Source organism: Coloeus monedula, assembly GCF_965178545.1.
Source record: "Coloeus monedula genome assembly, contig: HAP1_SCAFFOLD_452, whole genome shotgun sequence".
NCBI classification, from domain to species: domain Eukaryota; kingdom Metazoa; phylum Chordata; class Aves; order Passeriformes; family Corvidae; genus Coloeus; species Coloeus monedula.
In genome coordinates, this window is record NW_028120507.1 from 11,757 (window position 1) to 36,643 (window position 24,887).

Sequence of the window (24,887 nt, forward strand, 5' to 3'; positions counted from 1 at the left end):
AAGGAAGAACCTCCCAAAGCAGGTGACACAAAAAGCTCTGGTGTGGCCCAGGGACTGCTCAAGGTCACAACCAAAATTAGTTCTGAGCTCAGGGTGGTGTCACTTCAGTTCCCTGCCACTGCTGCCACTTCCTGCCACCTTCAGCTTTTGCTCCAGGCACCAAAATATGATTTTTTCAAGGCCAGCCCATCTAAACTATCTGAAATTGCAGCCTGGCCGATCTCGGGAGCTCCCAGACTCACTCATGAGGATGAAGTGACAGACCAGCAGTGAGCACTTCTCCCTCTTCCAGCCAAGCTGTGAATTGCTCCTCCCTCAGCTTCAGCAACCACTTTTCGTGCCAGTTCCTGAAGAGAATCTCGTGCTGAACATCCATCACTTTCTCAATGCAGAGCATTTGGCTTCATCCTCAAGCCCTAGAAACACTCAGCTAAACCAGCACTAAAACCTGATTAAACTTGCATCCTGCACAGCACAATGAACTTGGACTTGGGCAGGAATCAGAATATCTGGGAATGAAGAGAACCCAAGAGCTCGGAGAGGTTTGCTTTGCCCTTGTCCTGCCTTGGGCTCCTGGCTCTGCCACAGCAGTTACAAGAAGCAGAGCAGCGACCTCCCCTCCCCTCCTCATCAACACAAACCCCCAAAAGCAGAGTTTGTCTCTCTCAGACCCACCTTGAGCTGTGTCCGCAGCAACAACGAGGCTGTTGAAAGCAGCAACCCCACAGCTCGGCGTCTGCAGGGCTGCACCCTCTCCATCCTACAGCCTCTCCATCTCCCCACAGCTTGGAGTGATCTGTTCTCCCAGTTTAGAGAAGGTGACACCAACCTCACTTTGGTTTGGGTACAAACTCTGAGGCAGACACTGAAGGCAAAGGAAGACGAGGCCTTGGTGGGAAGGGACCTTAAAGCCCATCCAGTGCCACCCCTGCCAAGGGCAGGGACACCTTCCACTGTCCCAGGCTGCTCCAAGCCCCAGTGTCCAGCCTGGCCTTGGACACTGCCAGGGATCCAGGGGCAGCCACAGCTGCTCTGGGCACCCTGTGCCAGGGCCTGCCCACCCTCACACGGAAAGATTTCTTCCATGTATCTACTCTGAACTGAAGTTTAAGTATCTAAGCTCAAGTTTAGTTATTGCTGAGCCTCTGCTGAAGATAACTGAGACACCATAGTAGGAGAGAAAGGAAACAGGCCTGTAGAACAAACCACAGGCGAGTAACAAACCAAAATGATGTGGCCAAGAACAATTATTGCCACAGAAAAGAAACCTCAGTCACCAAAAACTCCAGTCTATTCCTACATCCTCACCCAGGGGGACTCCAAACACGACACTGCAACTCATGCTCCTCCCAGCTCCACACACACATTGCTGGGACCTCTTGCAAGCTGCTCGAGCTCTCTCCACGTGCCAAATCTGCCCATGGCAGAGGTGCTGCTTTCCTGGCTCAGCTCCCAAGACTCAACTCTCAGTATTTCCGCCCTCAATACTGTAAATTTCTGGTGATCTGGAGCAAAGATTTCTGGCTTGCTGTGTGGCTTCTCACACAGAACCTGACCCCAGGGGCTCAGTCTCACTCTCTCCGTGTTTGACACAAGTCATAAAGCAAGAACTGCAAAGACATTTCGAGGCAGTATCAGGGGCCTGAGACAGCTTTTGAGATCAAAGTTGAAATCCACTGTTTTCTTTCATTGCTGTTAAACTGTACTGGAGTCCTGGGGGCACTTTTGGGCGCCACAGTATACAAAAGATACAAAGCTGACAGCATCCAAAGAAGGGACATGGGGATGGGGAAGGGTGTGGAAGGACCATGAAAGAGCTGCTGAGGGCACTGGGTTTGTTCTGGTAGAGAAGTGTGAGGTCAGAACACATCGGGGGCTACAGCTCTGATCTCCGCTCCCTGGGACACAGACAGGACCCAGGGAGCAGCTGGAGCTGGGCCAGGGCAGGCTCACGCTGAGATCAGGGAAAGGCTCTTCCCCCAGAGGCTGCTGGGCACTGCCCAGGCTCCCCAGGGAATGGGCACGGCCCCGAGGCTGCCAGAGCTCCAGGAGCGTTTGGACAGCGCTGCCAGGGATGCCCAGGCTGGGGCTGTTGGGGGGTCTGGGCAGGGACGGGGGTGGGACTGGGTGATCCCTGTGGGCCCCTTCCAGCTCAGGATATTCCAGGATTGTCTCACTCCCCAACAGGGAAGAGTCTGCTCTCACACAGAGCTGCACACACACTGTGCAGGAGGCAGCAAATGACAACAATTGACATTGATACATTAATAAAGCCAAGATATTAAGCAAGCCAAAAGATAAATTTTCCCTTTTGTTCCTGACCAACAAGACCTGTCCCACTCCCAGTCCAGCCACTAAGCAACTCCAGTGTGACACAGGGACTGTCTCACACCTCGAGGCCGACACACAACAGCAGCACAGCACCGGGAGTTTAATCACGTTTCCCTCATTAGAGGAGACAATTAATGACCGCTCAGGTGCACAACCACTCCTGCAGAGCACTTCACTAGACCCCGTTTTGCAAGAACTCCCCCAGGCTGCAAAGCCCCATTTGCCAGGGACCTGAGAGAAGAATTCGGTAGTTTTAAAGGAATGTCAGGAACTAGGAATACACCTGAGTGTAGGAACCGAGAGTGCCGAGAATATTTCTCGGTTTCCATCTCGCCCGATCCATCTGTTACGGCGCAAGGCAGAGGCAGGTCCCTACCTCCCGAGCCTGGGGTCCTCCCATCAGATGAGCCATGCGCGCGGCCAGGGGCGGTCCCGGAGCTTCCATCGGGCCCTCCCGCTATCCCCATGCGGCCTGGGTTCGCGGCCGCTTCCGCGTTTGAACGGCGGCGCCTGCTGCTGACGTCATCACTCCCGCCGCTTCCATCCCGGCCTTACTTCCGCCTTCAGGAGCCCTCACTTCCACGCCTGCGCGGCGCGGCATCGGCCGCCCCTCCTCAGTGCCGGTTACCCCGGCAACGCCGCTCGCGGCTCGAGCCGCTCCTGGCCCGGCCCCGGCCCTGCCCGGGACGTCAGCCCCGGCCCCGCTGCCAGCCCAGCCCCGGCCCCGCTGCCAGCCCAGCCCCGCCCCCGCTGCCAGCCCAGCCCCGGCCCCGCTGCCAGCCCAGCCCCGGCCCCGCTGCCAGCCCAGCCCCGGCCCCGCTTCCAGCCCCGCCCCGGCCCCGCTTCCAGCCCCGCCCCCGCTGCCAGCCCAGCCCCGGCCCCGCTTCCAGCCCCGCCCCGGCCCCGCTTCCAGCCCAGCCCCGCCCCCGCTTCCAGCCCAGCCCCGGCCCCGCTTCCAGCCCAGCCCCGCCCCGCCCCCGCTTCCAGCCCAGCCCCGGCCCCGCTTCCAGCCCCGCCCCGCTCCCGCTGCCAGCCCAGCCCCGGCCCCGCTTCCAGCCCAGCCCCGCCCCGCCCCCGCTGCCAGCCCAGCCCCGCCCCCGCTGCCAGCCCAGCCCCGGCCCCGCTGCCAGCCCCGCCCCGGCCCCGCTGCCAGCCCAGCCCCGGCCCCGCTTCCAGCCCAGCCCCGGCCCCGCTGCCCGGCACCAGCGCTTCCCAGGCCAGCCCGGTCCCGCCCACGGTCCCGGCCGCCCGCCCGGCACCTCCAGCCACACACGGACGCTTCAGCTGCCACGCCGATACGACCGATAAGCACAGCACCTCCAGCCAGCAGTGCAATTCGTTCGGCTACTGCAGTTCCATCCTAGGAGCTTTCGGCAGCTACACCTCCTACCAGCTCTGTGTCCACACAGCCCCCGTCTGCACCGCAGCCACAGCCGTGGACACACAGCAGAGACATTTCAACAGCTGCCGTGTCACCACGGCATGTACCCCCTATCATCACTCTGATAACACCACTCAGAGGATTATCACAACAATCACACGATGCTGAACCATGTTTCCCGTGCCATTTCAGCGAAACAAATACGATTTTATCTCCAGAACAGAAAGAGGACTTTCTCAACTATACGTGGACACCTCTTCCATCACAACAGGACCAAGCACGTGTCATTAATAGTGACGTCTCGCATCGAGACATTCCATTTCATGCACATTCTTCTCGAACTTCTCAGGGACATTCAGCTGATTTTATGGGACTTTTTCATCCTCAAATGCCTGCTCAACACTTCAGTGAGAAGGATATAGTGACCAGCACAGCTTCAGAAAGCATTCCTCTATCTTCCCAAGCTTCATCTCCTTTTTTTACAACAACCAATACAACTCCAACTTCTCATATGCCTTCTTCACAGCTTCGAAATCCACAACAGGCATCTGATCCCTCATTTTTCCACCGTCGCTTTCAGCGTTCGGATGACTTTGTTCGTCACCTTTATTTCCGACTCAGAGAACGTGCAGATTATCTGCCTCCAGAGGTTGCAGCACTGGGTCCCCACCCCTCACCCATCCCGCATGCTGGCAGTACCCTACCCAGATCCACTGCACCCTCTCCTCCAGTGGCCAGATCACAGCCACCTGCGATGGCAGGTTCAGCCACTCCTCGTTTATTTCCTTACAGTGCACAGCCGCAAATACCGACCCCTATTCCTCATCCAGGAGGGGGAGAAGAACATGGAATAATAATAAAATAAGAATTTTAAAGTTGTTTATTTTATATTAATTTTTTTAAATTTTATGAGAGAACTACCTACCCCATGACATTTGAGTTTCAATTATTAATTCAGTTAAGGTTCTCTTTAAAGTTTGTTTCATCCTCTCTACCCGTCCTGAACTCTGTGGGTGCCATGGGATATGTAGTTCTCTCATAAAATAAAAAAAAAAAAAACAAACCAAAAAAAAAAACAACAACTTTAAAATTCTTATCCCTTAGACCCTATGTTTCCCACCCAGCATGAAGCATACTTGCTTTCTTCTGTGTTAATGAGTTCTTTTGAATTTATAAATACTTGTATTAGCGGTGATGGCGCCCGCCCGCGGAGTGATCCGCCGGAGGGACTATTTGTGATGCGCTCCTGCCCGCGGAGGGATCAGCGCTGATGCCGCCCCGCCCGCCCAGCTGCTCTCGCTGCCTTTTCCCGCTCTCCCCTCTGCTCCCAGCGCTTCTCCTGCAAAGGGCGCGGCTTTTCCTGGGCTCTTTTCCTGCCGGGCTGCAGCGAGCGCTCCCCTCAAGGAGCAGGGGCAGCTTTGCTCGCGGCGGCAGCGATTCAACAGAGCAGGCCCGGAACAATTCCTGCTTAGCCGGGCTTTGAGCACATTCCTGAGCCAGCACCAGCAGCAGCGAGTGAGGCAGCGGCACATGAAGGAGGCTGCGGCTCTGGCCAGGCTGGGGAGGGGTTCCTCTGTAAAAGAAGAACAGGGAGAGACAAACCAGAAAGGGCAGGAAAAAAAGAAAAAGCCAAGACAAACTAAACTTTTTTAAAAAAATAATCTGGATCCAGAGGGACTTCTGGCTGGAGAACTTCCTGGGGAGCAATCCTGCCCCTCTGGGAGGCAATGCCAGGGCAACTCCAGCTGAAACCTGCACACAAACACCACAAAGATTTCAGATATTTGCAGGAAGCATCCACTTAGCAACTGCTGCTTAATAATTTATTCCCTTTCCCATTAAATGGTACATTCAGTCCACAAGACTTCAACACCTTTCTGGTAGTTTTATTTACAGTCTGCAGCGTGTTCTGTAAAACACAGGAGTGCTCACAGACACACACGCACAAACATTTAAAGAAGTACAGTTTATTCCAAAGGAAGTCTACGCACTACTTTTTCCATAAAAATTATTAAAAATACTTTAGTTACTGTATTCTACCTAAACCAAGATACTTGAGAATTCTTCCACAAGTGATGCCCCCTCCCCACAAAGGGCACTCCGACAAGAAGAAATTCAGGAGACTGCATCACCAAATAAAATCCTAATGGCAACTGCTTCAATGCACCAGAAGAACAACGAATTCCCACTCTGCATCCAGCAATCCCTGCTCTGCAGCCTGTCTGCATCTGCTTTTGTAGGGCTTGTGGGGCTTTTGCATTCACTTCCTTCTCCAGGGCAGTTCCCACAAACAAAGAATGACTGAATTTCTGCAGACTGTCACTCGGCAATCCTGCATTTCACACATGCAAAGGGAAACACTTTCCTTTGAGCCCTTTATTTCAAGGAGTCTCTTTTTTACTGAGCATCCAGTGAGAACAGTGCCCAGTTGTGGCTGTTATTATTTCTCTGCTTTTGCTGCGTGGCAATATTATGCTGGAGCTCTGCAGAACACCCACTGCAGCCCTTGTCTCACTGGGGCACACCGAATTGACAAAAAAAAGGCACAAAGATGAAACTCCTAAAGCAGCAGCAGCCCCAAGTCACTGAGCTGCTGCTTCCCACCACCAACACTCTGTGTCTCAGCAAACACTTCCAACGCACGAGCCAAGGCCACAGGGGAGTGAAAAGCCCAGAGCCTGCGGGCAGGACAAGCACTCCATTGATCAGTAACAAACCAACACAGCTCAGCTGGATGGTGCACTTAAGACTGGACCTGGAAGCATCAGGAAAAGCCATTGGAACACAAGCTCAGCAGCACAGAATCCATTTGGCACCAGCTGATGAGATGGGAGGCTCTGTGTGGGACACGTTGTGCATTCAGCTTCAACAATGCCACAGCTCCACAGCAGCGCTGAAAAACTTCTGCTTTTAACAGTTGGAGAGGATTTTCTCAATGGAAGTGAAGCTGTCATTAACAGAGGAACAGCACACAATGCACAACATAACCTGCAATAAAAAGCTTCTGCTTTCCAGCATGTAAGCATCCAGGTTACTGGACTTCAGCTCATGGAAACGAATCTGATGATAGATTTTTTTTTTAATTTTTCTTGGAACTAAAAAAGTAAAATCTTCCATAAAAGGATAAAGCACAAAAATACTCTCTCAGTACGTCTCAGGAAGCCATTTAATACCTTCCATGTCCTAGGAACAACTAGGCAAAACACTTGGAAAGTGTGAGCAGTAGAAATGTTGACCATTGAATGTTTGGCAGCCGTGTGCTCCAGCCCCTGGGAGGGGCTTGTCCCCCACTCCACACCAGTCCTGCAGCTCCCCAGCTATTTCTTCTTCTTCTTCTTTGGGGGCTCATCCTCAGAGCTGCTGCTGCTGCTGCTGCTGGAGGAGCTCGGATCCGAGTCGAAGTCGGAGGAGGAGGAAGAGCTGCTGGAGGAGGAGGAGGGGGAGGAGGAGGAGTGTTGGGTGGAGTCGCGGGAGACAAGCACTCAAGGCATCATGTTCAGCAAGTCTCGATTTATTTTTCAAAACTACACTTATAGTACCTTTAATTAGCTCATACATATTGCAAAAGTCGAGCTCCTCATTGGTGGGAGCTATTCCGTGGGATCTGTAAACACGGTGGTCTTATCTTCCTCTTCCATATGGTTTCTGTCTTCTTACTTATCTGAATGCACATTCTGTTATCTATGCAACCTCTTGCTCAAGGACTCAGTGTCTGCATCTTTACTAAGCCTGCTGTGTTATCATGACCTTTGCTTTTTAGCCATTCTTCAGAAAGACTCTCAACAGAGGAGGAGCTGTCCTCACTGTCACTGTCCTCGGAGGAGGTAGAGGAGTCCTGGCTGTCAGAGGAGTCGCTGGCTGAGCTGTCACTGCTGCTGCTGCTGCTGCTGCTGGAACTGGTCACACTTTTGGACCTGGGAGAGAACAAAGAGCTGAGCACAGCCCTGCCAGAGCCCATGGCACCGTGTTCTCTGCTCTGCTGTAATTATCCAAAGATCAATTTGTTGCCTTGAAAATTTCCAGGCCTCACCACCTAAGATGAATTCCTGTGCCCTCCCTCCCTTTCCCACTCCTGGATGAGTGGATTTTGGCCATTTGAGCAACGGCAGAGTGGCCCCAGGGCATGACATAGGCCAGCAGGACTGCAGAGAGGGGCAGAGAGGGAAAGCTGGCCAGGATCTCGTTCCCAGCCCTGAGCAGGGGCTTTACTGGCCTGACTGTCCTGTACTACCTGAGCTCTGGGGACAGTGAACCAGGCTCAGTCCCTGCCTCACCACTGCAGCAGGAATTCTGTCAGTTGTGACCAAACTTGTCCAGCGAACACATCCTACAAGCTCCTTCCTGGGCAGTTATTAATAAGGAAAACCAAGAGACTGTAAACAACCTTAAAGCAGGATACCAAGCTCCAGCCTTTTCTTTGAGAAGCAAATATGGCTAATTTGTGCCTGCTCAGAATCAGAAGGAGCAGCTGATCTCCTGGCAAGAGCCCAGGGTGGAGCACGCAGGAGAGCTGGGACACTGTGGTGGGGTCCTGCCACGTTCCTCACCATGGGGCTGCCGAGTCCCTGGGAAGTGCCCGTTCATTGGGTCACCCTGCTGCCAGCAGTTGTTTTGCACTTCCCACTCCACATTAATGTTTCATCTCCGGCATTTCAAATGCTTTGCATTTCGGTAGGAGCGGGGAGCCTGTCTCCCATGGCAACAGTGCCAGGAGTCCAGGACAGGAGAAGGAGCTGAATGGGAGCACAAACTGGAGAGGTTTCTCACCACAGCTCAGCTGATTGCTGTTACTGAAACCCAGTTCTTGCAGTAAATCAATCCCAAGTGTTTGCTCCTCCATTCTGCCACAGCTCACCTCAAATACCACTGGATTTGGAGCCTTTCAGTGGCCAGGGCAGCTCCGGGTGCCCCAGGCAAGACCTTGGTGGAGACTTTCCCTTGTCAGCAGTTTGCCAGGGGACCCTCAGAACACCTATCCTGTTGTTTTCATCCATGGAACTAGTGGGATTCTCAACCCTGCAAGAGGCAGAAGCACCAGCAATCCTGGTCCTTCCTCACTAGGACTTTCAAAATAAGCCAAGGTGTTCTGTGTCTGTTCAAATTAGCTTTAAAGGCACTGATTTAACAGAGAGGGTATTCCCCCCGCCTGAAATTCACTGGGAATTAGAAATGGACACAAAATAAAAATGAATGATTCCTACTCCTCCATCCCTTACTCTTCTCATCAGTCCACAACACTCGCCCCATGTGACAGAAAAGAGAAGGCACACTCAGGTTAGGGTTAAACTGTGTTTACGTTCTCTTTTCAGGCCAAACTAAGGAAGCACATCCAAAACCCCCGTGCTTCAGAGTTGGTGCATTTCCTCTTCAGGCCGCTGGAACTGGTAAATCTTATTCCCAGGTCTCACTGGGAACTCCTTTTATTTCTAGTTCACACTTACAAGTAGATAGATTGTGCAACAGGGTTGGAAAACTGCTCATACCTGGCCACAGCTTTCTCAGGAACTTCCAGAAGTGATGCCGGTTGATCCTGGCCTCTGATCCGGTTTGAAGCTTGAAGTAAATACAGGAATCCCAGCAAATATGAATCCTTCCACCGGGTCAATAAGGCATTACTGTGAACAAAAGGGGCAGCCAGCTGGAATCCCCACTGGGAATCTGTCTGGTCTCACCTTCAGGCAAATACGGCTCAGTATTTGCACTGAAAATGCTTGGAAGCAGAAATCCCAACTTGGAAAAGGAGCCACAAAGGAATAGCAAGATACTTTCCATTTTTTGAAGTGTCAGCTTCTGACACTTCACTCGTCTGTAACAACAGCTCATTTGTAGATCAGCTCTTCCTTTGACTCCAATCCAAAAAAATCTCATGTTCCCTTGAACTGTCCAGTCTCCTTCAAAGACTTAGGTTGATGTTTCTTGCAGTGACTGTGCTGATCCAAGGATCAGCTTTGTCTTCGCTTCCTGCTCATCTGTGTGTCCCTGGTTTGACATTTTGACCGTTTCCTGCAAGTTCTCTCCTCTTTGTGTGGTTTGTGTGTGACCCAGATCATCAACAGCTGCGGTGGCCCCGAGCTGGCCCCGTCTGTCCTCAGCCCACTGCTTTCTAAAGACACCACCGATTTCCTGAGAGGACACCTGACACCCAAAGAGATAAACCTCTGGGATTCCCTGGGGGAGACATGGACCAGATCCAGGTAAGGACAGAGCTGCCATCTCCCCAGGCTCCCCACGCAGACGGGATGCTTGGATTCCCTGATGCTCCTGCTTCTTCTTTCAGGGGATGCCCTGAAAGACACATTCTTCGTGAATGTCACCTCATATTCCCACTTTCTGTCCTAGAGCCGAGTGGCCCCGAGACACGAACGTCCCCACCTACATCCCCAAATTCCACAACGGCTGGGAACCACCCACAGAAATCTTCCGTGGAGCTCCCTGGGAAATAGACATTGGACACTTGCAAGAGGAAGGTTAGTCCTGTGTCCCTGTCTCTTCACTCTCCCTCCCCCTTTTCCGGAGAAATGGAGCTGCAGGGGTAGTGGTGGCATGCAACAAGTAGTTGGCTCAAAACTCAGTTGGATCTGGTTGCCCCAGTTAAATACAGAAAGCAAATGAGGCTGGAAAAGGGCAGCAATAATGAGCCTCTCCCAATCCAAGGCAACAGCACCCTACAGCGTAACTGAGCTCCAGGGACACAGGCTTCCCTGGAGAACACCTTGACCAAAATCTGCCAGACCATGACTCATCTACCACTATCCCTCTCCTTTTCTCCGATCAGCTTTCCCCTTTCCTGGTAACACTGACTCCATGTCTGCCTTTCCAGCTCTCCTCAGCCAATGGATATCCTTACTGGAACTCCTCACTCAAGCGTGGTCAGACGGCTGAGCAGACACAGGTCGGGGATGCCTTCAAACAGAACATCACTCCACATGGAAATAGGTAATGGATCCGCACGCCCGGAGCTTTGGCTCCCGCCTCGGAACCTCATGAACGCACACGGACACGTACAGTGACACTGGGACGTTTGGGCATCCTGGAGACAACTCCCTGCCACTGTTAATAACCACCAAGGGAAGACAAAGATCAGCTGAGGGGTTATTCCCATAAGCACTGTCTGCTGTTTAACCCCCAGCAGCTCTGCAAGGAAAGGAATCGCAGGTGTTTTCCACCGCAGGAGGCAAAAATATTGACTGACTTCATCAGTCCATCCATAGGTCTTGTTTCCCAACATCAGCCCAGCAAAGTGACCTTAAGGATCAGGTGCCAAAGATGCTGCACTGCGCTTTGGCTCTCCATGTGTGTAGAGATGCTGGAATCATGGAATCACAGAAGGGATTGGGTGGGAAGGGACCTTAAAGATTATCCCGTTCCAACCCCCTGCCATGGCCAGAGACACCTTTCACTATCCCAGGTTGCTTCAAGCTCTGTCCAGCCTGGCCTTGGACACTGCCAGGGATCCAGGGGCAGCCACAGCTTCTCTGGGCAACCTGTGCCAGGGCCTCAGCACCTTCACAGGGAAGGATTTCTTCCCAATATCCCATCTAAACCCACCCTCTGGCAGCGGGAAGCCATTCCTCCTTGTCCTTTCACGCCAGGCTCTTCAAGTCCCTCTCCAGCTCTCTTGGGGCGCCTTTAGGCACTGGAAAAGGCTCTAAGGGCTCTCCAGAGCCTCCTCTTCTCCAGGCTGAACATTCCCAGCCCTCCCAGCCCATCTGTGTAATGCTCTAGCTCTTGGAGCACTTCCTGGCCCTTCCTGTCTGATATTGCGCTGGTTTATTAAAGGAAATTCTGACTCTTTCTGCTATCTCTGTGTATTTATCTCCAAAGGACTGTGAGTACGGAAGAGTCATCCCCTATGTTCCTCAGCTCTTCTTTGGGGAACTCACCTATAAATGGAACTGCAGAAATGGGGAGGGAGGAAAAGGAAACAGGATGTGAATCGAGCACCTGCATAGTGACCACAGATGTCCACTGCTAGACAGACACTGATGTCAGGCAGATCATGCCCTCCAAATAGTGCTCAGAAAGAGAACAAGTTTGGGATTTCTGAAACTGCTCTGAATTGGATTTGCTTAAACAGATGTCATTAGTAAAAGCAATCAAAGAAAGAGTTTTGATCCCTCTTCCAAGCTGATGCCACTTATCATGTATCTTCCCTGCATTCTTCTAGGGAAGCTGTTTTTGATGTTGTCCTGTCCTTCTTTTTATAAGGGAGCAAAAATACTTTATTAAGTATTACTCTTTCAGTTTTGTTTCCTCTCCTCTTCTGAGATACAGTAAAGTGAACATTCAGCAGAATAGTTTTGTATTTTTTGAACACAATTCTTCTTTTATCCAACTGAGGCCCTTCTGTGATCATGAAAAAACAGAAACTGTTGTGAACTACAGTTTACACTCATAAGAGGTTGACATGGGTCAGTTCTCCAAGGTTATTCTTAGTTCAACTGCTGTGTAAACTGTTGATGTCACTGACTGGAGGCTGCTCTTCAGGACATTATAGATATGATAATTATATGACAGAAAATGCAACATATAGTTGAATCTGACCTTCAAGTTCACTAGCTTAAAAAAGGAAAAAAATGTCTGTAAGAAATTTGCTGCTTTTCCCATTACTAAGATGTAATAAATGCCTTCAAGTTTATACTCAGTCGACAGCATATACACATGGACAGCAGTGCCCATCCATCCAAATGTACCCCAAGCTAGGGTACATTTTAAGTCTCAATGATCACTGCCTCCAGAAAGCATTTTTGAGACAAAACAGGCAAAGTCTTTTGCATATCTAGACAATCATCCAATACTAGGATCTTCACTCTCACATAAACACTTCATGTTTTTCCACAGAGGAATCTGAGATAGATTTTTCTGAGAAATAACAAACCACCAAAAATTAATAAATGACAAACAAGGGAAAAGCACCACTTCCTCACTCAGCACATTTTCCTTGATTTTCATTAAGCATTCAGATTTACAGATGCTGATATTGCCACAAGAGCAGTTTTTTTCTGGTTTAACTTCCTCTTCCAGTAGAGCAAGCACAGCTGCAAAATGCAAGCTCACTTCTAGGCTCTCTTACACATCACCAGTTTACCACATTCCAACCAGTCACAGCTGTGCAACACCCCGTCAGGGTACTGGGATTACTGCAGTGCCACAGACAGTTTAAGTGAGGCTCATGGAGCTGTACAATTTTAACTATGTTTTATATGTATAATTAAATGATGCATGACATGGAAATAAGCCAGCTGTACTGAAACTGAACAAACTAACTGCTCTGATGCAACAGTTAAGCATCTCATCAGTTCTAAAATGAAACAGGTTTAAAGCAAAAACAATATAGAGAACAGAATGCTTGACACTGTTAAATAGCATGGTCAAAGGATAATTTTTGAACATTAAGGAAATGCATTCACCCAGTCAAATTTTCAAAAGAATTCCTGGCACCAAAATGTTCTCTGTTTGCTTTTTCACCATGTTTTAAGAATGGATCACTCTGGGGGAAGAAAATCCTGTGCGCAAAACACTGCGTGAAACTAAACAATCCTTAAACATGGCTAATTTCCATGTGGAGCTGATGATTTAGCACTGTCATCCTTCAGCAGAGGAGAAAGAACTACCTGTCTTTAGTTTATTTAGGTAAGATGAAAAAAGTGAGGAGCGTGAATTTGATCTTGCTTCAATTTACTTCAGTGGAAAAACTCTTGCCATGACTTCAGTGAGAATGAGACTGCATCTTAATTCATTCTATATGGAGAAAAACAAATCAGCTGAGAATAATGCTTTTGTTTATTAGATGTAAATTACTACCATAGTCGTTTTTAACAGTGCTAAGTAAATCCTGCTTTAAAAGCCAAACGTTGCCTTCAGTCCTGCTTATTCCTCTGTACTGTGTCACAATGCAGGATTCCTGGTCCTCTGACCAAGTCACCGCTGTCACAGTAAGCATGGCTTGCTCTGGGGAATGGCCACATTCCCAGTAAGCATGGCTTGCTCTGGGGAATGGCCACATTCCCACACGGGAATGATAGATGTTTGTGGATGTCACTGGTGACAATGTCCAAATCTGGGCTAGGGCATGCCCCCCAGCCAAGAAACTAGGGTGCACACTTTTGTAATATAAATGCATTCACTGAGAACACAGACTACACTTACTAAAATGTCCATGAAAAGCAGCCAAGTAAATCAAATCAATAGGGTTAAATTTGCAATTAGGATTCTCTCTTTCGGCAGAAAATTTTAGGATAGCCACAAATTGAGAAAAATTTGCTTTTTTTTCTTCTTTTTCTCAGAAGGCAATCAACCTTCTGGTCTGGCTATTCTTTACTTCTCCCTATGAAGTAAAATCTAAAAAGACACACACACGATATTTATGGAAGGACCTCCCAATGAATTAGGAAAAATTATTACTCAGAAGATCAAACAGAAACAAGACTGTCTACACTGTATGAATTAAACATACATGAATTAGGACACTGAGCCTTCCATTCTTTAGTAACAGAACTGATGCTGTCCTGAAAATGACATTAATGAATTAGACTGGTATATGAAAACCTTCTGCATCTGCTCTAGAGGTTGGAATGAGGATGTTAAATGAGGCAGCAGACAACAAGGACGTGCTGCTTAGGGAAGCTGAATATCACTTCTGTGCTTGTGGAGTTCTGCAGTTTGGATGAAGGTCACAGGTTATCTCCAGCTACATGAAAATGAGTGATAAATACACACTGTTGGTCTTAGACTGAAAGCAGTACTAGGCAAAGAGAGTCAAAATATGGAATATTACTCAAAATCATCCCCTGGTTTTCTAAAGATCATAATCTTCTATTAGAAGACAGTTTGTTACCTTCTCCTAATATTAAAGCTGTAATAGTAAAAGCACCTCAATCTTGTAGAAGTATCTAAGATACACAGAATAAGTAAGGTATATGGAGTGAGAGCACCCTAAAAACATCACAAGAGGAGTGACAATTTCTGGGATAGTAATGACATGAACGAGTATCTAAACGTTAAGTCTGAGTGAATAAGAGAATTTTTCAACTAATGGATCAGGGAAAATGTGAAAGGATGAGATATGTGATTAAAGATCATAGTGTATTCGGTTAACACAGGTGGAAAATATATGACTTTGATTCTGTACTACAACATATTTTAATTGATTTGTGTGTAGTTTTAGTTTTATACATGCACAATTTTTTAGAACACATCTTTAGACTGGGACAAACAATAAAGGAAATCCATTGTATGACTTTACATTGATCCCAACATCACTCACTGGAATATCTTAACATTTCCTGCACAGATTCCCATTCGTTAAGATGACAACCTTGAGAAGAAGGAAACCTATAACTGCCATTCAGAGAAGGTCTAAAATTTCAATTGCTGTTTGAACACAAAGGAGCTTTGACATGCTGTGGTTTATTGAAGCACTCCTGCAGTTATAGACACATCTTTAACCACCCTACCCTCTCCCTCTTCCTCCATCCACCACTGATTGATGCAACTGGAAGCTTCAGTAACTGCAGAGCAAAGTCCCGCTTACTTCCAGCTCTCCTGCCCCAGCAAATGCTCAGCTCTTCTGGGAAGATGGAGCTATGCCATAAGCACATTGCACCTGAAAGGAGATGAAACCTTCCCTTCAAAGACACATGTGACCAGGTTTTTGGAACTGTCTGATGTGGCCAGTTCTCATCTGTTTTCCATAAAGAAGGAAAAGAGCCCTGTATTCTCCTCTTCATGATAGTTCAAGTATGAATTCCAAAGAACAGAGATGCCAGGACTTGTCAGTGACATGACTAACAATTTTATGAGAACTGGCAAAACAGTTCATTTCTCCTACATCTTATTCTCAGAAACCTTGGAATTGTTTTGTCTGAAAGATTTGGGGGAAGGAAGGTGGGCTTAATTCTCACAACTATATTAAATATTCAGTACATCTGATATTCTGTTGTCAACATGCAAAATATAGTTTAATTATGATAAGCCATACTGGAATCATTTACAATACATAAATGTGAAAAAACAGCATTAAATTATTTCTTGTTCCATGTGGAAAAATATACACCTTCCAACCCCCCAAGAAAGTAAGACAAGGCACAATAAATTCTGGTAATTCTCTTTCTTCTGACTTTTCAGTTCCATCACAGCTCTCAAAACTAAGATTTATGTGCTGTTTTGCATCTGTATCTGTTGTTGATTTTCCCCCCCTACAGGGATATAGGTGAATAAGTTTGGACAGGAAACGGTATCCCTCAAGCCAAACTGAAAGGTTTATAAAGTTGCTAATAAAAGTTTGGGTCAGGGCCTAAATATCAATCATCTGCTCACTGTCTTTTTAAACGAGCTCAGGCATTTTCCCAACTGTTCCCAGCAGGTCTCTGCCACTATTTTAAACTAAGATTTCAGCCATTTTTTTTCCCCTGTGTTGACCTCACTAATTTTTCTTTCTCCCCCTCTTTACCTGCCAAAGGCATCCATCAGGATTTTGCCAAAGGCTATCTGCTTTTGAAGTTGAGAGGGATTCACTAATCGTGAGTGTCAAATCCACAGTAAATGCCATGGCCATATGGTATATGCTGCTTTTGGGAATTAGCTCAAAAGGCCTAGCTGTGAGAAGGCTGGCTGTATGTCAGGAGGGTTTTACTGCTAACTTTCGTAACTCATGTCAGCTCTTTCAGTTTCTGTATGCATTGGCTTCAGGGAGTGCAACTGTTCCCTGAATTTATAAAAATGTTGTCAAGATCCCTTGATCTTGCTTCCTCTGTCTCTCTCGCACAAACACATCCAAACACATTTATATACACAGTGGAATAGCATGCACAGTGGCATGCAAATCTAGCAAAAGAGAAGCTTGTAAATAAATAGCATGTCATTCTGCTTACTCAATACATTTCTCTGGGTGTTAAACTCATGATAAACATATCATAAGCCCCGATGAAGGCTCTACAGCCTGTCCCATCACACCATCCTGAGTGTAACTCTGCAATGCATAGGAAGACATAAGTTTGAAAAACAGAGCAGAAATAGCTCCCATAAGGGCAAGGTGCTGACATAGCTGAAACATAACTAACTGGAGAGCATTTGTTTTCACTAAAGAAGGAAGTGTCAGTGACACATCTCTGTGCCTGTGGAGGTGTACTGTACATTCAAAGCAAAAAGAAATCCACCTTCTTTAAAAAATTGGCCATTAATACATAAATATGTCTGTGTTGAAATCCCTCAGACGGTACCATTCTTAACAAGAACTACACACAAGACTAAGAAATTCTGCAGAGAATCACGCTTTTGTGATCCAAAGAGGCAAGGAGAAAGAAAACCACATATGAAGAGTTTAACATACCCACTTAGTGATAGAAAAAGAATTATTACAAAAATAAATGTCAGTCCCCTTGAAACACTTGAGTCAGCGCTCTCAACTTTCTCTGATGCTGTAGGAAGGTGTGAATGTCCTCCATGTGTCACATCATCCGCACCAGCCACACAGGAATGTCTCCAATGCACCTCAGAGCCTTTCAAGGACCACTCCCCTCTAATTTATGTATAGTCTGTTAACATCCTCTTGGAGCAAACAGAAATAATACTTTTAAAAGACATTTATACTTCAGAAACATGTGCCCCGACACAACAAAAAACCCAGATTTTAATACTGCCCCGAGGCAGAATTCATCCATCTTTAAGGCTTCTATTATGTATTTCCTGGTTAGTAATACAAAAAGAACTGCTGGCAGTATCACATCGAAACCAAAGTGGCAGAATCAGAAAAACTACTGAAAAGTTTACCTTTATAGGAAAGCTTCAGTCTTGGGATATTTTGTTTTGACGTTCCAGTGACTGGAAGGAACAGCATCGCTAAAGACAGCAGGCTGCAGGCATGTGGCACTTGCAAAGCTCTCATTCTGCTCTCCTCTTCTGTATCTTCTTTTGTACTATGGTGAAATATCTCCCCACTTTTCAAACAATCCAAGTTTTATCTGGAAGAAAAAAAGAAAACATCTGTAGATCTGCTTTACTGCATAAGCAACAATTCTGTAAGCAAGCCAGACCTATTTCTAAAGAGCACCTCAGTTAATTTCTTTGCTACGAAAGTATTTTTCCTCTAGTACAAGTAAATATGTTTTGTTTCTTTAATACTAAATTTACACATTTTGACATTGGAAAAATATGTAAACTTTTCAGACACCAATGTCTAGCCTAGCTAACGTTTAAGCACAAATTAAATTAATGCAGTATCCATAAAAAGAACATTTGACATTCAAAAGTGACCATGCAACTTGATAGTTAATACCAGTCCATTGGATATCTTACATGTTTTATAACTCTTTTTGTCTCAGTACAACAGCTATTGTGTGTTTATGCTATGACTAGAATGAACTGTAATGTCTCAGATGCCATGGGGGTACAAGCTGAGTTAACAGTGAGTACTTACCCATCAAAAACTAAACTAAGAAAACTGGAAAGAGCAAGCAGTTGTGTTTAGTTTTAATAGAGAAAAAAGTCAAAGCGGATGATGGATTTAAAAGTGCTTTCAGTATGATATTTCCAGCAGAACAACTGCCTCAACTCATCCACCAAAATGTCCCATAAACTTTAATGAGTGTTTCAGGCTGGGGTCAATAGGCTGATATGGGATTTTGTTAGCACAGTGTGCAACTAAGCCAGCTTTGCAACACTTTTCACTTAGTAAGAATCATTCATATTCCATAAATCTTGAAGTGTTTTACAACTGAAAGCAATTATCACTGCCCTTATTTTCCCTATGCAAAAACGGAACCATAAAGCTGCAGTGAACCTATTTCCTCAAGGTCACACAGCAAGCACAGTAGTTGAAAAGAAAACAGCAACAGCAGTCCTGCTGTCCTTTGTACCCAGCTATCAAGGATCCCTTTTGCCCAATAACTCGACTTTTGCACATGAAATTATTTGAAATGGCATCTTGAGTTCTGAAGGCAAAACTTCATGGTTAATAAATCACAGAGATCAGAGTATGAAAATATTTGTGAGACCAGATCCTTCCCCCTGCAAGTGCCTGATGCTAGAGGTCAAGGGAGATGGCTGGTGAAATGACAAATGTCAGTGTTTGAGTAATGCTGTAAAACCAAGGAGTAAGGAAATGTTATGGTTAGTCAAGAGATTAATGGCTCATGATGTGCCATGAAAATTCTTTTCTGAAAGGTACTGGAGCTGCCTGATTAAAAGAGCAATCCTAGTGCCCACATCAGCCAGCACTTGCACAGACACCAAAGGAGAGGTTCCTTGCAAGTCCATGAGAGATGCAGCACAGCTTGTGGCCCCTGAGCCTTTCCACTGGTCTGTTATTTGAACTCCTGCAGCACTGGGTCTTGCAATTCTGTGAGCTACAGCAGCACCCAGAACCAATTCGGCACCTCCTGATACAGGCAGTTCATCCTTCCTGGCATGAAAGGATGGAAACAGAATCCCTTCCGTTCTCTCTGACACAGGAAATCTTTCTCAGATGAAACTTGGGCTTTCTGAGCCTCCAGACTTTCGCTCAATAGCAAAAGACAAGGAAGTGTGCAAGAAGAGCATGATGGTGAAAAAGAGGGAAACAATTCGTAAAATCCCCAAAGCATAATTCCTATTGCAGAACACTAAGCTTCTTCCTTCTCAGTCCCCTCTTCAATACTCATATTCAGTGTCTGAATGCACTACTCTTGGCCAAGTGTGAGTACATGTTCACGAAATGACATGGAGAGAAAACAGACAAACATGAAATGCCTGTTTCATCTTTCTCTTCCCTTTATTACAGTATCAGATCCTAAGAGAACACCCTTACTTCTTCTGTGCCAACACATCTATCTGAGGGTGGACCACGAAGGACTAAAGTGGATTAGACTATCCCAGGGTTAAATCGCCTTGAAGAAATTTATTTAGAGGTGAAAAAGGGGAAAAGAAGGAGAGGGGAGGAGGGGGAAGAATATATGAAGATGAGACACCAGCCCTGTTCATCTTCAGCAGGATGATAGTGACAAACCATACTTCAAAAAGAAGCAATTAAGAGGGAGCCAGTCTCACTGCAAGTATGTTGAGAAGTCACGGCCCGAAGGTCTGGGCCTCAGCCAACAGGGAACTCACCAAAGGATATGGGGCTCATTTTCTTGAGGCAAATTACTGTGAAGAATCAGGACTAAATTTGACTAAAAAAACAGTTGCATCAATGCACTGTCATTTGCTGAATTGATTGAGAATCAGCACCAAACTCCGCCCTTCGGCCATAGCTCACAACCTCACTTTTTCATGTAGGCTTTTTTTGCTAATGGGAACCTTCCTTTTTTCTTGGTTGGGTTTTTTTTCCCCTTTCCCCTTTTATTTGAATAATGTCTGTGAAAAACCATTTGCTTTCACGAGGCGGTTAGTTTACACTGGAGGCAGCAGCTCTGTGAGCTCGAGCCAACCCTGTCCTGTCTTTAGATTCATTGCAATCTGGCCACATTGTCACATATATTTTTAGTTTATGATGATCCTCTAATACAATTCCAGCTTCCACACAGAGTCCTTCCAACAGTCTAGCTCAGGTTAATGAACTTCAGGCCACTTCTCTTCTGCAGGAATTTCGAGGCCCAGGGGGTGGCTGTGCCCAAGAGATTTGCCAAAATCCGCTACGATTTCACCGCGCGAAACGCCAGTGAGCTCTCGGTGCTGAAGGATGAAATCCTGGAGGTACGTGACCGTTCCTGGAAAAGGTGTGTCCCCCAGGGGCAGGAGAGAGCTCGGGATAGCAACAAGCACCAAATCCATTTTCCCTGGTGGTATCTCAGCAGTGACACAAAGCTTTGCTCAAACCCAAAGCTGGAGCAGGCTGCCTGTGCTGTGTCGTGTCATTTCCTCAGCTCAAAGACATCGGTCCCATTTTAACCACAGTGAGGAGGGAGGACAACAACTCGCTCTAGAGCCCTGCTCATCCCCCGCTGGGTCGGTTCCTTATCACCACTTCCTCCTCCACGAGGATTTGTTTTCTCTGAAAAGCACCTTTCTCATAACCTTTCTCTTACTGCAGCACTGTTGGCAGCTGGACAAGGTGGGACGTGACTTGGGCTGACACTGATCTGTGACCTGAGGAAAAGGTTTCTCTGCAAAATGTGGCTTTTTATTTATTTAATTATTTATTTTAATGCAAAAAGACATCAGAAACTCAGTCATTAGGAAAAAAAGGTCTGGAGAAACAGGGACATTATGTAGGAACTATGAGTTCTTCAGCACACAGAGGTGCTCTCCTGTTCATCCTTACGATAAATTCTGATGCTTTCCAGGAAAAGTTTCAGTCCTGGATTGCATCTGAGAGCAACAGATCCGATTAGAGCTCCTGGCCTCAGTGATGTCCTTCTGGCAACTTCACCTTTCGGATGGTTCGGCCCCGCTATATCCTGGTTGTTTATGCCTGAAATCCCATTTTCCCACAGCAGATTTATTTTTGTCCCTCTCTCAGGTGTTGGAAGATAATAAGCAGTGGTGGAAGTTGCTCAACCGGAGTGGGCAGGCCGGTTATGTTCCGTACAATATCCTGGATGTGGTGAAACTGGAAGAGCTCAAACAGGTCTGTAGTCAGGTAATACCTGACTGGTATCAGCTGCAGGGCACAATCTGCCTCTGGGAATAATGTTGTCATTAGACCTCCCTGATTTCTTAGGATACTATGCACCAATCAGGACAGACCTTCAGAAGTAGACAAAGCCAGGAGATTCCTGAGTCTCCTATGATAAAACTCACATTTTGCTACGATCGTCTTCCCAAATAAGGCCTATCCTTCCTATTTGTGCACCAGCCTCCTGCTTTCCATATTTTTCCACATCAAGATTTTTCTTGGGGGTTAAATTAAAGATGGACACTTCCCTCAGCCAGTTCAGTTCAGCACCAGGAACACGTTACTGGAGTGGAGGCAGATGGAAACACCATCTAAGTGAGAATTAACTGAATACTGCAACTTGCACTGCAGAAATGTGGAGCTGGAGTGTTCTAAACACCCTAGGGAAGCATGGAATTGCTTCCCCATTTTGGTATTGCAGCGTTTGGGCAAAGCCTAAGGCGGCCCAGCAGGCTTCTGGATAAATCCCTGCTAGTTTAATCAAAACGTCAAAAAACTTTCCAGTCCGCTCCAGGCCCTTGGCAGTGGTCCCGCTTCACATCCCAGCTACGGAGCAGTGAGGCTCTGCCTTCCAATGAGATCGAACACGTTTGGCACAACTAGGAATTCCCTTGCGCAAACTTCAGACTTTGCTTTGGGTTCTTCATTCCCAGAAATTAACTTCTTCCATGCAGCTCCACCTGAGGTCTCCCCAGCCCCACATCAGCACAAGGAGAACACGGCAGTTTGTCCCTCCGTGGGTGTGAGGCAGAAAGCTTAAGAAAATTAAAAACGACCAAAAAAAATTCTTACTTTTCTTTCCCTTTCTAACCAGTCTAACCAGAGGTACAAAGGAGACCTGAGCCCCAGGGGCTATGGCCCATCCAGCCCAACCCACAAGCTACCTGCCAGCTACGCCGGGGATAAGTGGGGCAGTGAGATGTTGTCGCGCCACTCTGCACAGGACGCCAAAGAACGCACGTGTGTGTCCCACTCTGGGCTCCCCTGGGTTTGGGCGCTCGGGGGACCAGACCTGCCCAAGGGGCTCCCCTGCACCTTTTACTGATCACAGCAATGGAGCAGCACTGTGTCTGGAGGCCATTCCAGGCAGGACAAGAGCCAAGAGAGCAGCCCTGGGGCTTGTGACACCGCCGGGGCTCTCGGGCGGCCCGGGCCGAGCAGGGCAATAAGTGATCACCCCATGCCTCCTTCCTCCAGTTCTAACTTCCTCCTCCTCCTCCCAAGGAGAGAGTTTCCTTTCTCTTCCAAAATGTTTAAGTGTGTCTAAGGAACAGCTCAGGTCAATCCCTTTCTCTCACTTCCTTTTGCTCATCTCCCGGCACACACACAGTGCCCGCCTGGCCGCTTCCTTCATGTGGTTCCACAGAATTCCCGGCCAAACAGGAGATCCGCATCACTCCCTCACCCTGCACATGCTGTGGGGCTCACAGAGCAGGAGAGAGATCAGGGGCCCTGCTCACCTCACCCCTTATCCCACCCTGTCCACTCCTGGAAGCAGGAGCCCTTCTGGGACGACAGGAAGCCCCACAATACAAGGACACAAATCTGTTCGTATCACTGAGTTATTCTCCACAGTCTTCAGGAGTTTCATGGGGAAAGCGATACTGGATGAAGAGTCACTGGAGTTTTCACAGAAGCACAGGATGCCCTGGGCTGGAAGGGACCTTCAAGCTCATCCCATCATGAGTGTGTTGCTCATTCCCAGTTTGTGCTTCCTGCCGCTTCTGTTCTGTTGCGGAGCAAAACCTGGAGCTCTGCGATCAGCAAATTAGTGACTAGAAGCAGCAGAGAGGACTGAAAAGGTCTCAATTCCAAACCTCCAATTGTAGATTCTCACAGAACTGTGCTTCCACATCAGGCAACAGCCAAGGGGTGATGGGAGCAAAATAAATGGCAACACAGGGGCACAGGAAAATGGGAATCACTTTTCTGGGCTGAATTTAAATAAGAATGTTGAGCCACATCCCCATTTGCCTTACAGTTTCCCCACAAACATTTAATGGCATTTTTGACTGAAGACTTGCTTTCATTCCCTACTTGTTTCTACAGAACTTATTCACCAAACGGATGAGCTGAACGACGAGCTGCTAAAGAAGATCACAAACAATAAAATTCAGCCTCCCCACAGGAATTTCAAAGTGGAAAAGCCTCAGCAAGTTTTCGTGCCCCTCACCTTTGAATCCAGCACTGAAGAAGTCAAAGCCTGGCTGGAGGCCAAGTCATTCAGCAAAGAGTAAGATTTGCCCTATTGCCACGTGCAATGCTCGTCCTTCCCTGGAGAAGGAGCGGGGGAGGCCACCGGCACCATCTCACCTGGGACAAGCCACTTGGATTTACTTACAGAGCCTGTGTTGCAAATTAGATTTCAACCCTGTTCAATCCAGGCTCTATAACCAGAATGTTCAGAGCCCAAAGTCACTCCCTTTCTCTGGTATAAATATTTTCTTGGAGATAAACAGTTAACTAACTAAATCCAAGGCCTGAAATGCTACTGGAATTGCAGCTGCCACCTTGGAACAGCCCCAGGGCCCCGTGATATGGTCCCACTGCAGCTCCTGGCCTCCCATCTCCAACTCCTCACCTCTGGCACGAGGCCACGTGCAGCACAATCGTCACCTCCCTACTTTGTGTCTCCCCAGGACCGTGGAACACCTGGGCATCCTCACCGGAGCTCAGCTCTTCTCCCTCAACAGAGAGGAGCTGAAGAAGGTGTGCGGTGATGAGGGAAACAGAGTCTACAGCAAGATCACAGTGGAGAAAAACCAGCTGGAGGTAAGCATTTTTCTGGATAATTCCTGCTGGAATGGGGGCTGTACCGGCAGCGTCAGATAGCTCATTAAACAGGCATTTTAAAAAATACAATTGTGGGGAAAAAAAATGCAACCAAACCTACACCAGCAATAAAACACACGTAAAAATTCCGAAGTGTCTTTTGAGCAAATCTGTAAGATCCCCCTGTTTCCACTAATTAATCTGCTTTTTACTGATATCACTTATCTCTTTGAAACTAGCTCTACTTTTACAGCATTAATTAAATACTGTCACTTAACTGCAGCTTGAAGTTCAAATCCAAACTGCCTGTTTTGTTTCCATTCCAGAAAAGCAGAGGGGAGTCGGAGCTCCAAGAAATCACGAAGCGCCGCCAGGAAAGGATTGATTCTGCAAATTAAAGTCTCTCTGCTTTATTTCAGCTCTTAGCCCTAAGTAGTGCAGAAAAAAAGGGAATGAAAGCAATGATTCCTGGCCCAGGCCAGATGCAGCAGAGCTCCCCTTGGGGTCCAGCTGCCATCAGAGTGACAATTCCTTGAACACTGTTGGGAAGGGTTGACAATAAGACCATGTCCCACTGGGAAAGGTGTTTTAATTTTGCATGAAGTATTTTTTTTATAACTATATATTTTATACTGAAATTTTCCGTGCATGCGATCAGAGCAGGATTCACACGGGGCTGGATGTACAAGGGCTGGCTTCAAGCAAAAAAAGACCCCCAAAGCTTTTCTCCGAGGGCTGTCCCCTGCTCCCCACTCTCCCCTGGCAGAGCAGGCGTGGCACACAGCACAAGAGAGGCCAGCCTCAAGGCTTGGA

The 24,887-nt window shown here is 47.4% G+C and overlaps 1 pseudogene across 1 annotated transcript; it reads left to right on the forward strand.

Moving 5' to 3' along the window:
* The first annotated feature begins 20,268 nt into the window (after positions 1-20,268).
* Positions 20,269-24,074, forward strand: LOC309585814 (epidermal growth factor receptor kinase substrate 8-like protein 2; annotated as a pseudogene). Its single transcript has 5 exons — positions 20,269-20,380; positions 21,147-21,266; positions 22,117-22,264; positions 23,352-23,535; positions 23,942-24,074. The product of its transcript is annotated as an epidermal growth factor receptor kinase substrate 8-like protein 2 (transcript).
* Positions 24,075-24,887: the final 813 nt, after the last annotated feature.